Genomic DNA, 13,899 nt, shown 5'->3' on the forward strand with positions numbered 1-13,899 from the left:
CAATACATTTCTTCATTCGAATGTGAAGAGGTGAAATATTATTCCAGCAGTGGAGTGTTGTACTTTGTCAGCCAATAATAAATGCTGTACGTTTAGAGTTAGAATCAAACCATTTATTGGCTAACTTGGGTTACAAAAGATCCAAACTTTTCAGAAGACTTGGATCATCATCTGCAGAATTCTGAAAATGGTCCTGAAACCCATCGATTCGACAAAAGGAAGTATAGACAGATGTTTGTATTGGAAAGGGGTATTTGTTTCTTGTGTGATGTGTGTTAGTTGCCGCACATAATTCATCAGAATTGTGCAGAAGTTGTGTTTTGTAGGTGTGACTTTATATTTTGCCCTCCATCGCTGCATCATCCATGAAATCTGCCTTGTGAATAGTAACTTCTAAGCAGCAAGGATCGTGAAGACCGGACTTGGCATAGTGCATTTTAAAGGAAGCATCACTGCTAATAATGCAGAGCCTTTTCCTCTGCTGATAATCAGTAGAGGCCCCCTTTGGGATGCAGTTTGAGCCTGCCAGTAAGATAGGTGTCACCTTAAACCACACAGTAAATCGTTGCACTGGAGAGGTGCCTGGTTCCGATTAGTAAGAGGTTATGAGAGGCTCCAAATTGCAGCAAGAACAGTACGTCACAAAATTTTGGCAAGTTAACTGTTCAGTAATAAACTCATTTTGAAACTTCTAAACAGCAAACTATTTGTACTCATAATCTTTTATGTGTTTTAAAATGAAAAAAGTTTACAACAGGATGTCAATGAGGCCCTATATGCACCAATTGGACTTAACACTAGTGAGACCATTAAATAGTTATTATATCTTTCTCATATAAAGAGGACAACGTCCAAACCATACTTAACCCCTTTGGAGCCCTCCACATTCCATGCACACAACTTCCAGCCAAAAGAATAAAGATTTCAAGAAATAAAACATCCAAAACAATACAAAACAGCTTTCCACTTTCAGCTAAGAATATGGAGAACCCCACCAGGTGGTAGGGACTACTGCAAAAGACATAATTATAATAAACGGTGGGAAAGACCAAATCAGTGAGGCAGAGGATTACTTATCCATAAAGAGAGACATCTGCTCTGCTGGAGGCTTGTAATCCGCCGCTCATCTATGTTGATTAGAGGTTTATTGCTCTGTAAATATTTAAACATGTTTGTGCTCATTATTTATGGCAATTCCACAGCAGCTTGTTTGGTTCACAATTCACCTCTGAGATCTGAGCCAATATTTATCCAATATTGAGATTCTTCCAGATATGGCCAAGACTGACTGTAGTCACTGGACACTGGTTACAGAAATATGGAATGGCTATCATACAACGTGCCAAAGACATACAGACACTGACCACTCTCTGCTATGTCCAGGCCTTCAATGACAATATGAATCCCTCAATCACAAAAACTGCCCATCCTGTACTGCCAAAATATTCATCACTGACGGTTTATAAACTCAATGGAAACGTTGCAACTTTCTATATTGCAGATGAAGTTTGCACTTGGTAGGTTCTTCTGATTTGCTGCCAAGGACACATTTATCTCACAGAACTTTATGCGAACACAGAAATGTGCATCTAATGACCGTCCCTGTGAAATGATGAAATCTTGACTTATTTTTAGCACCGTGTGCAGAGAAGCTTTTTGTGTTATATCATATTACTGAAGCATACTTCTATGTCTGCTCTCACACCACACGTACAGGTTACAGATGGCCTGGAAGTGTCTCAGTACCACATAGTGCAGAGACAGCATGGATATAAAACCCAGACATGTCAAATTCTGTCACCATATAACAACAACAATGCAAGTCTACGAGTTGTAATACATATTTGAGAATTACATGAATTGTTATGTTTCTGAATACATCTCTGGTTCACAGATGGAGAGACATTTCCAGCAACCCAAGGTTTCTTATTCCGACCTGTAACATGCTTAATTTTCATTGCTGCCCTTTAAGAACAACATGGTCGATATTACGGAGACATCAAACAATCAGTGAACATTAACCAAGGAGCTAGCACAGGGGCAGATTTATTTATTATGTCTGTAAAAAAAATCACACGTGGCAAATCATCACCCACATCCTGTAGACACTTCAAATACAGTACCAGGAGGACACATAAAATTGGCAGCGCTCTCATGTTACACACATACATGTCTACTGCAAGTTGTAACCGGTTATGGCAAACACAAAAATGTCTGTTCTGTAGTCAGAGGTAAAACCTAAATCAAATGTTATAAATTAACATTGTATAATACCCTCCCCCACTTAGATCTATTGATTGTACAGCACAAGAAATGTTGGTGCTTCATAAATGAAAGGTAATAATAATAATGATTTTATAAAGAAGTGAAAGCTTGGCACAAGTCAAGTTATTTATATAAAATCTGTGTAGGTTTAATTAGCTTTTCAGATAAGCCTATTTCAAGTGGATCAACTACTGCATCCTGCTGTTAAACAATTATCGTCTAGTTAGAAGTCTCCTCTTGCGGTGCTTTTATTAAACATCCTCGGGAATAGTAATAATGTTTCTGAATAGATGCCATTGTTGATCCTACAAAATGGTAATGATTTAAAGCTTTTTAATGACTTGTTTTACCGCTGCTTGAAGATAAGGATGTATATGGGATGGATGTGTGGCCGGAAATCTAATAATGACACAGTGATTATTTAGAGAATTAGATGTTTTCTGGGCAGCGGGAGGAAATGCGGTATTCTTAGTACAAATCTAAAGTGATATTTAGCAATATTTCACAAAGTCTGTATAGAAGTGATGAAAATTTCAGTCCCATTATATAAACAAGGGGAGGTTTTACATTTAAATTGTGCCCATTTTTAATATTGAAAAAAAACCTTTGGCGGATCTGCAGTAAAGCCACCAAATTCTAAGATTGCACAGCAGGTAAAGAGAGGACACAGGACGGGTAATGTGAAAGAACAATCAAAGTTATCTAAACAAAATATTACTATTCTACCTAGAAAAACAAAAACAAATATTTTTGCAAAATTCCTTTCATTTCTAGCCAACTAATTCAGACTGCAGATTACCAATTTTAATCTACCAGAAATGGAAGGAAATGCGTTTCTTAGTCCTATTTACAGCTTGCATTTTGTAAAGTCACCAATAATCAGAGAGGTCCCAGTGCTAAACCCAGAAATCTTTTTTAAGATGGGTAGGAAGAAATTGTAGGCGGGTGGCAGCCACTGTATTGTGACCCAACTCTTTAGTAACTGCCCAAAAACAGCCGGGTGGTTGCTGAAAAGTGCCGGGTGGTACGCCCAGCTAAAAGAGGCTGGGGAGAACACTGGGTCCACACAACCAATACACGGCTTGTTATATGTTGTAGGACACCCACGTATCTCTTCCAGCCTGTTTATGAAATGAATGATAAGGATGTACATATGCAGAGAACAGCTGGAGATGAATTGACTTTACTTTATCCTCTGCTAGGGAGGAGCAAATTAATAGCAAAACGCAGCAGTCTGCAATATTGGAGCATTATTTGTGAAATCTCTATGATAAAATTATGATTTATCACTAGTCCTTTCAGAGAATACACACTGCACTCTACATTACAGAACTTTGTAAGTAACTTGCTCAGTTATGAAAAGACCCAGAGCGGATGAGTGAGATGAATCGGAGAACCAGACCCCTGTGTTTACAACATGCAGAACGCTTCTCAGGACTATATCAAATAGGAAGAGATTATATCTGCTCTGGGTTCTTCCTCAGCTTTAGAAGTAGACCACCAAGAAGAAATTTCCTAAACTAATCTCCTAGACAATATCATGGATATTAGAACTACAAGGCAATGCTCATTATTACTGCAGCATAATTACCAAAGCAAAGACAAATCTGAAATATGGTACAGCCATAACTTAGTCTTATATTACCGCACAGGAACACACAGCACTGGGTCGCCAACCTCCCACTATATTTTACAGCAAACCCAAATGTGACCGGATTCTTAGAAGATCAGCTAGAGTCATCCGCAGGTCACAGCCTTCCATAGCACTGTAAAGAAGAACATTCCAAGCAGATTATGCGCATTGTAAACTTCCCAGCAGGTAATTGAGAGGTGTATGGATAATGATCTGCTCAGATATTGTTTCGATGGCTGTGTAAAAATTAGGCAAATGTAATTGCAGCATTGTTCATTATAATGAAGACATCTTGTTGATCGAGTGCAAAATGTATATGAATGTCCGGACACCAAAATATTACACTGAAAGGGTCACTGCAGCCAGACCATTCATTTCAAAGATTGGTAAACTTTACTTCCTGAGTGATGGTTGATACAGCTAGACCTTGACCAGGTGAGGTGAAGGAGGATTGATAATTACGTCTAGAAGATTTAATGATCCGCACCTATTATGGACCTGACACATTGTTATTGGAACAGCTCAACCCCCGACAGGCCAGAACACAACAAATGAACAAACCATTTCATCCTAAATATTAGTTTACATTTGAAGATTATTAACCTCATAGCTAGAAGAAGGAGCGCAATGTGTCATAGACAGAAGAGCCTGAGTCACTGGATTTGGTTTATTAATGAAGGATTAACTCCAATTCAGAAATGACAAGTGCGGTCCTGCTGCCTCATATCAGATTTTTATTTATCTCAATGAAGCAGATGGGGGAGGCTGAATCAATTTATATGTCTGCGAGTACAGAATGATGACATCTAGATTGGTTAGCTTTGTGTCTTCATGTTCATATTGCTCATCAATCCCAATAAGCCGTCTAATTGAATTTTGATAAAGGTGCATACTTGTGATAAAGCCTGTAATTGAATTATGTTTTCCATAGAACTCCCAGCATTCCTTGTACATATTTATATTTCAGCATCGGACAGCGGGAATAATATTGATGAATTTTAGAGCAAAGGCCAGATGTATTGGAGGTCACAGATATCATATGTAGACAGCCTTGCTGGTGATATATTGGACCGAATTATACTTTAATGTGCAGGTTAAATATCAGGAAAGTGTGGAAAGGGTCCTACATGAGATGAGGGAATTACAGGCAATGACAAGGCTTTTATTTTCATTATGTAGTCCCAGTTCAGGTTACTTTGGCAAGGTTGGAAATGCCAGCCTAGAATTTTAATACAAAGCTCAGGTAAATCCTGGCAACCTCACTTCCGGTACTCCGTCTCTATGCTTTGTAAATTCAGGAGAACCTCAGCAATGCCTCTCATATTTCCGTCATCACCGAATAAACACTTGGGTCAATCCGCATCTAAAAGCCCCATATATTTAATGCTGGAAAAATTAACCTCATCGCCAAAAAGGTAGAAGAACATAAAAAAGCTATTTTATCAGTGTCTGGTTGTACTCAGCATAGGGGCCCCTATCCATTGCTACCAAATTATGTCCATAAATTACTGAATGATCCATGGTCCAGTTTGTCAGCCTTTGGAGAAGTGTTGAGATAACAGCTTGGAATAGTTTTACCTTTGACCTAATACACATTAAGTCAGTTCTACTTCCATAAATCTTCTTTCTGAATATAGATATAGAGAATTTTTCTGGAAGAGATTTCAAAAAGTCCAAATGATCCTTTCTATTGAAACCAGAAGAACAGTCGGTGAATCCGAGTTGCTATAAAGTCTAATGCTGGCTATGAAGATAAGGTTTTAGATCACACATCACAGCCTGTTGCATGTGGAGCTGCATGGTCGCAGACCAATCACATTGACGACACTAACCCAACTACCACGGAGAACTTTAAGGAGCACAAATGCCAGAAATGCACCATGGAGCAATGGAAAAAGGTGGACTGGTCTAATAAATTAGGTTTTATTATTCTTCTGGAATATCAATATGAATGGACAGATGTCTGTCCATCATTTACCTGGTGCTTTGCTGGAAAGTCCAATCTACAGAGGCAGCACCTTATAACACAGGATACAAAAGAGATAAAAATTCACAGTTCTCACTTGAGTAGGAATTAGTATAACTATACTATATAAGTCAAATTAGGCATGAAGTGGCTACAAAGGAACATTTTCTCAACAGAGAAGTAGGAAATGACTAAAGGCAAGAGTATAAACTTGCCAGATTCTTCTGTCTCTTCCAGCTAGTGACAGCCAAACACAATATTATGAAGCCCATCGCATCCAGCTGTGAGGTTTATTGCTTTTTTACAAAACTTCTTGGACTCTGTATTATCCACCTGGTTCAATCTTCATGTGATAAACTCTATGTTTAACCCCTTGACAAAAGATCCCTCGGCTCAGGTATTACATCACACTGGCAAAGAGGAGTTAAGAACGATCCTTGAGCTCAGTGGGTGCTGGCTTGCAGGAATGGTTTCCAGTGCTAAACTGCTCTCTGGGTTTCCAGGCTAGTGAACATTTTTGGTCTTGGAAGGAACATTTTACCTGGAACAGTTTTTATGGGAAAAAAGTTGTCTGACATTAAATTTGTCTTCTAAATTGTCCAACTCATCTGTCCTTATGAGATTCCTAATTATTTCTTACAACCATGAAGAAGCAATGGCTGTGCTTCAGCTGTGATGGTAAAATAGACTGCAGGAAAGTGCAGCAAATTAGGCTAAAAGAGAGGTAGGAAGGAGGCAATAATACAACAGGCCAACAATATATCTAATGACCAATGCAATGCACATATTGTACTTATTCTGCATTCTAGTCAGACGTTCTCTTCTATAGCATATACTGGCAGTGCACTGCTCACCAACTCCTGCTTCTGACATCCAGCAAGGTCTGATAAAATGCCTTATAAAGTTCCCTTTGCTCCAATACGGACGGCTTTTGGTCTGTGCTATTATTAGTCTATATAAAAAAAAGTACTTAAGAGTAGAGAGCGCGAGTATGATTCAACCTTTTCAAATAATAGTGGGGTTAAATGATTTAACGTTCTCCATATGTCGGCTTGCAGGATGCCAGAAAACTGCACTATTATCCTGCTCACAATAATGTTACTAATATACATACTGGAAACATTGTTTCCCAGGAACAAAAGGTTACAGAGTTATAGGATAAAAGAAGTTTTTATTAATAACCTAATGCTCCATTATGCTGCAATTTGATTAATGATATCATAAACAATTACCTGCCAAACCAACCTGCTGCTTTCTGTGTGATTGGTGCTGGCCATAATGCTGCAATGAGCCATAAAAATCAGAACCTCACATTTCTCACACATAGAGCAACAATTAAAGACCAAACTGGGATCTTTGGCACAAAGTAGGTGAGGATTCCAAGTCTATTGAGCTGTATGCTCCCAAAACAGCTTGTTTAGAAATAGTGGTGCCCATGCAGCTCCCAGAGGTTGGCACTTTGCCAGCCTTGTAGCTGCAAACTCTGTGCTGCTGATTGTTAATGAACCGGACTTTGAATGTTATGGGGCCAATGGGTGAGGCCATGGTTGCGGGGTGTAACTGCATTGCAAACTCACTGTCTGAACATAACCCTAATTCATGGCCTTTAATAGAAATGAATGCAAATTATAGTGCAGGTTAATACTAATGAGAACATCCTCTTTTACTTTTATTGTTTTTTGAGTGTTTAACCTCAAAGGTGTGTGCCTGCATATTCTGCTCCTTAATGGGAAAGTAGTTCAGAGAAGAGTCAAAACTATGAAACAATATCACACGGGACTCTCTTGTCTTTTAAATGGTAACTACATTCCTAATGGTGGATGGACATATTTTGCCCTTTTTATCTTACAAAATCAAATCAGCTCTCACAGCTTCATTAGAAACACCAGTAAATGTTTTATGCACTTGTTACCTCTATACATGTGTAATGTAAGAGACATGGTATCAGCTTCCTCATCAGACATCATAATGAAAATAAATTTGCTATTAAAATAGAAAACCATCAAAGTCAACTGTAGGCCAGACAGAGAATGCTGTGAATGGGAGCAAGCTGCAATCCAGCTGGCCGTGCATAGCAATGTCTAGAGAGAAGGTCAGACGACTATTCCCAACAAGCTTATTACTGGGCCACTCTGTATCAGCAATGACTGAAGTCAGCGCCAAGCCTGGAGTTTAACCCTTATCACCGGGCAAAAAGCAAGGACTGACCCCAGCCTACTGTGCTCAGTGTTCTCCTTCAGAGTAGCTGTGAGAGTCACACAGGATTATCAGTGTCTTTAACATCACTTGCATGATACATGGATGCATTATCTGTCACATTCCTGCAACAAAATGATCCAAATCTACACAGCTGGCTCATAAGCCTAGATATACAAATAAATTCTTGACTTCACATAATAAAGGTCACAGTACGCAGACCCACAAAGAATCGGTTCCTGGTATTCAGAGAGATGAAAATGTAATCTGTTTTAAAGAACAGAATCTAGCGGCTGTTATATATCACTGCTGAGATTGGAGATGACCTTCCCATTCTATGAACATTCCATATTATACACATACAGATAAAATAATTTATTGGGAGAAATCGGAGTAAGAACCATGAACAAAAAATGTCATTACACCCACTCAAAGCACAGCCCATCTACTCAAATTGCACTCCTTATACCATCATCAGCACCCATTTGCAGAATCAAGACCGTTTCTATCCACTAATCAGAGATATGAAAGTCGTGTTCTATGAAAGACAAAACAAAAAACCTTTCGCAACTATGGCCACATAGGAAATAAAAAGACCTTTTTGACCTCTTTCTCCATAAACAATCGGCCCTACCAAGAAGGGAAATGCCTGCATGGAGATTGCAGGTTTCCCCCTCAACATCTGGCAAACTTGTTTATTGGTGACATTTGAGTGAAAGCTCCTTTAAGGGCAAAGACTGATGTGAATGATTTAGTGTACCCTATAAAATACCATGTGGTAGATTTGTGCTGGATGTTTATCCATCATACAGAGGGAAATTTAGCAAAATCAGAGCCCCCCAGGGCCACAATCACTATTACTCCTTTTGTACACACATTACGTTTGGAATATTAACAGGGACTCTCATGCTGGTTCTTGTAATTCCATGCTCTTCTCCTTCGTGGTTTATAATTACCCCAAGTGATTATAATCGTAGAGGGATTTACTGCCCTGGGTGATCCTTTAGTCATTATTTACAATGTCTCTCCTTCAAAGTGCTCTATGTAGCAGCAGAGATTCCAATTACTGCCTTGTACAGTTTGTTGGCTGAACTTGTAGATGATGATATACGTGGTAACCTGTGCTGAAATACCAGCCATAGCTTAAGAAATGTCATAATTCTTACATCAAATGAAGAGAGAGAATGTGTGAAAGTTATTAAAAATACGCAGAATGAAATATCTACTTTATTGGATTTACTGCTGTCAGTTTTACAGGGAACTTCCCGAGAATGCCACTGTATGGACCCACTGGCAGAATCCTGCATTGACTGCTGTACTGTATGGGCCTGGAGGATGGAAAGGATACACTTTCATCAGTGAAGCGGGGTGATCTGGAAAACTGAAAATGAAAATGTACAGTACAGTTGAGCCCCTGAAATGAAGTGAATATGTTATTAAAAAAATTCTTTAGTTCCTCACATTTTTATGCAATCGTTTTGTCCATCCCACTGAATTAAAGCTGAAAGTCTGCAGTTCAACTGCATCAGAGTTATTTCATTTAAGAATAATTGTGATAATGTACAGAACCAAAATTAGAAAAAAGTTGTCTGTCCAAATATTTATGGACCTAACTGTATTTAGTATTAACGGGGATGACAACGGAGCAAGGTTAGTGTTTTTTTTTTTTTTTTTAAAGCTACACCGAGTGTGACTCGGGATTACCGCTTTTTGCAGGTAAAATCCAACCCTGAGTCATGAGATAGGAAGGGACTAGAGGCACCATGGGTTGTCATTTTGTGCACATGTTGTATATAAATGCCTTACACAAACAGTATACAATACAAGCACCGACTAAGGGTTTAAACATTCAGGGGGGACAAGCCTGTATATTTGGGTTCACTTTCTTAACAACTTTAATTCCTACGCACATTGTTTATAGTTTTCGATATAATTTACTAAATATATTATATTATACTATATATAATTTACTAAATATAATAAAAAAAAAATTACAGACTTGGGATCAGTGGCATTTACGCGTCAGAAATAATGGGTGCAGTTTTTGGTGGCCAAATAAAGTTTAAGCACTTTTTTAGAAAACAAAATCTCAGTAAAGGTAAATAACTTGGTAATCAGACCATATATACTGTTGGTAAATTATTTTCCAGTTTCCTTGGCAATCAGGGAGTTTATGTTAAAAAATCTTGATGCAGCTTCCTATACAGACTGATGTTTGATATTAGAGAATGAAAGCTCTGGAAAATACCAAAAATACTGAAAATGAAATTAACTTTCAACAACTGGGTGACTGCAGCCATTACAGTACCTGTAGAAAAGTCAGTGGAGGGACTGAAGATAAATGGCTGTAGGTTCTTGCCAACCAGTATATGGACATTCCATTTTGCTGTAACATCTGGAATTTGTTCAATAAGTGCTGACTGTCATCACAGATTAGGAAAAAAAAACACAAGTGACTAATTCACCATTGTAAGACTTATATCTGTATCTTTCAGCAGGAGAACACAAAATAACGCTGTGTGCTGGGGGTTTACATCTATGTATAGCAAAAAAACATTGTGGTTGGATCCACCCCGTGGGGATATCCCTCTTCATTCTCAAAGTGTTATTCCAGCCCAGATGGCAGAGCTAGGAGACGACAATCAACGAGCCCCAAAGATTTATAATTACTGCAATTAAACATGTAGATCCTGTTTAGTGAAAGCTGATCTCTGATCAAAAAACCCCCCCCCCCCTAATAAAACACAAGCATTAAAATCTAAATTCCATTTTACCCACCTAAAGCTACAATAACATTTCCAAGCCAAGGAGTGGGGCTCCTTCTTTGTGTGTCCATATCACTGTCTGCATGGTTTGGACACTTCCTATTGGCTGCCCAGTAGCTGGGTCCCCACAGGAACCAACAATGTCAACTGAACTCCAATGGGGACATTCAGAGCTTTGAGATATAAGATGTGGTAGATTCCCCTTGTGGGTTTGGAAATGGTGAATAGATTGGCAAAAGTTCGCCAAAAGCGCCATTCTGGAAGAACTGGGGCAATGACTCCTTGGCTCAGAAAATCTGAAAAGAAATGATTAAGATTTGCTGATCCTCTCTCTTAGTTTGAGGTCATTGTTGATGTCGGTGTCTCTGTTGTATATTTGACACACTTCTAGGGAAGCCCCCAGGATCAGAAGCGACCAAAACTCTATTCAGCACCAAAATGTCACCTATGGTTAACAAATACTGGTAATGTATTTCTATTCAACAATTCATCCAAATAAACATGAGTCATAGAAATATGTTCTGAAATAATAATACCAGTAATGGCAAAGTTAGAACCTAAGAAATGACAATTCAATAACCACTAAAGTGTCGCAGGTGAAGTAATCTGTTCCTGCATAGAAGCAGCAGTTCCTTCTCAGATTATATTCAGTACATGGACAGTAACATCTCATAACTTTCTCATTTAGTCACAAAAATGAGGAAAACTGACTACTTCTCCCAAACACTAAATTCTTCTTTCTGAAATACTAAAAAAAGAAAAAACCTCCACAGTATGAATCATGCAAAAATAAATGTTGTGGCCGCGCTCTATGTGCTTAGTCAGGGGAATCACAATATTCCTTTGTAAATGGCAAAGTTCTGCACAAACAACTAATCAGGAACAATAACGGTGATCTCACCTCCATGCAAACATCTGTGTTGTATTAGAGATATTTGAAAGGAAAAAAAAAACAGAATGTTTAACATAATCCCTGATGTATCTCACATCCATCACTACTCCACAGTAGTTAGACAAATTCCATTTTTATTTATGCAACAAATTTTTCTGTCGCTGAATTTGATGAAGCTTCACCTTTCACAGAACTGGAAACTTGAGAATTCCATTTACAGGTAACTCCGTTCTTGGAATCCTCCAGAACAGCATTTGAGAGGTAAGACTGTCCCCACCGTTCAGTCTGAAATAGGGATTCAAAAATAAACTTTATAAAAGTGTTAACATGATTGTCCAACCTGTTGTTAGATTTGCATGAAGTGTGGAAGGTTTAGAATACCTGTTTGGTGTTTACTATTACTTGGGGCTTTGTTAGAGAATCTCCCCTCTTAATCTGGTTTGGTGAAACCATCACTGTGACAATGAGGGGAAATCTCTCTGACAGCAACCTTCACAGAATGGTGTTCCAACATATCTTACTCTATCCAAAACAGAAAAAAAAAATAAAAGCTTTGGCTGGATATGTACTCTATTGCATCTTCAGAGAGAACTCCTAAAATCAGTTCTGACAAGGGCTGGACCTAGACATGCATCCTACTTTCACTTGGAGCTGACAGGTCCCCATGCTATGATGACATACAATATGCCTTGGGTCAAGCTAAATAAAGTGCTGCATCAAGGAACTTCCAATAAATTCCTTCCTGGGACATCAACTTCTTCAGTATGAACAGCTGTTAGCGTCTCTTTAAGCGGTTAGCTGTTCTGGGATACTTTGCATCTCCACAAACTGTACCAGGAGGACAAATGGGGTGCGATAGGGCAATAGAATCCTCTATGTTCTTTACCAAAACAACAGGAAAAGTCTCTTGCTAAAAGTTGTGAAGAGGATAAATGGAATTAACATAAAAAATGCTATTGAAAAACTCAGGCTAAATACAGCATTACAGATGTTGCCAAACATTGTTATCTAGGGTCATTCTATCCCTGAGTTAATTGCATGCTTTTACAGAATATGCAGAGTTTTTAGGGGGAAAAAAGCCTTAGACGGGAAAGCAACCATTATCAGCAGAAAGCTCATGCCCCTGCATTTATTATTTACTAAGCTACAACTAAGAGGAATGCAGGAGCTCAACATTTTATAAGCTGTGCTAGTTCATTAGTTTGATATCTTGCCTCCAGTAACTTAGTGGGGAACAAATAACCCTGAAATTTATCTAATTGGATAATTTTCTTCAGCAAAGCATACAAGGAGCCAAGTTTGTAATGCCTTCTGGCATTGGCTGTATTTGTGACCTACATTAAAATGTTAAGTGTTAGAAACACATACACAGACATGAGCTCAGCACTCAACATAATGGAAACATCTAGAATTACATTTAACTTTGACTGCTTTTCCGAGACAACACAACCACCTTGAAAGATTGCCACTTCCTACCAATCGGGATAGGAAATCAAGAATTTAAAGGTCCATGGTCTCTCCTCAGGGCTTTCTAAGGAACTAAGATGTAAAAATAACCAAACGAATGCAAGTTTATTATTAGAAAGCATGTCTTTGGGTGATGCCATAGACCCAGAAAAAGAAACCACAAATATAAATAAATATAAAAATACCTCTACACATGATTAGTTACCTTACATGACAAACCAACCAACCTTACTTGATGAATCAGATACAAGTGAAAAGAAAGTCATGTTTAAAAAACGAAGTCTCCTAATGATTCAGTGGTTTGTAGAACCACCTTTAGCTGCAATAACTAAACTCCCCTGGCGTTACATTTTTTTTGCATGGAAATTTATTTTACATTGTAGGCCTAAAATTCTTAGGCATAACTCACCGAAATATGTCCACTATTTATTACATTTCATAATAAACTTTAAATAAAAAAAACACACAAAAGAACGAAGAAAGAAGACGTGTCCCCAAGGAGCTGCAGGGACCAGCAAGACGCCGGGGGATGCCAACGGAACAAGGTAAGTGTTTTGTTTTTTAAATGTTTTTTGTGACCCCGAGTGAGTCACGCTCGGTAATACCGCTAGGGCAGGGGTCTGCAACCTGCGGCTCTCCAGCCTCCTTGTTGTGGCTCCCTTCGGCTGCCGCGGGGAGATCTCTGATGGGGGATCCCCTTCCTCCCAAGACACTG

General features: G+C 38.6%; 1 protein-coding gene and 1 long non-coding RNA gene across 3 annotated transcripts in view; one reads left to right on the forward strand and one right to left on the reverse strand.

Moving 5' to 3' along the window:
* The window catches only part of LOC140337606 (uncharacterized), a 135,204-nt gene extending 125,640 nt beyond the window's left edge, over positions 1–9,564 (forward strand). The window contains exon 4 of the long non-coding RNA XR_011922101.1: positions 9,310–9,564. This is a non-coding gene — a long non-coding RNA (uncharacterized lncRNA). The remainder of the gene's footprint in view (positions 1–9,309) is intronic.
* BANP (BTG3 associated nuclear protein) overlaps positions 1–13,899 on the reverse strand; it is a 210,087-nt gene that overhangs the window by 25,917 nt on the left and 170,271 nt on the right. The gene's annotated exons all lie outside the window — the stretch shown is intronic.

This window comes from Pyxicephalus adspersus, chromosome 9 (genome assembly GCF_032062135.1).
Source record: "Pyxicephalus adspersus chromosome 9, UCB_Pads_2.0, whole genome shotgun sequence".
Lineage (NCBI taxonomy): Eukaryota > Metazoa > Chordata > Amphibia > Anura > Pyxicephalidae > Pyxicephalus > Pyxicephalus adspersus.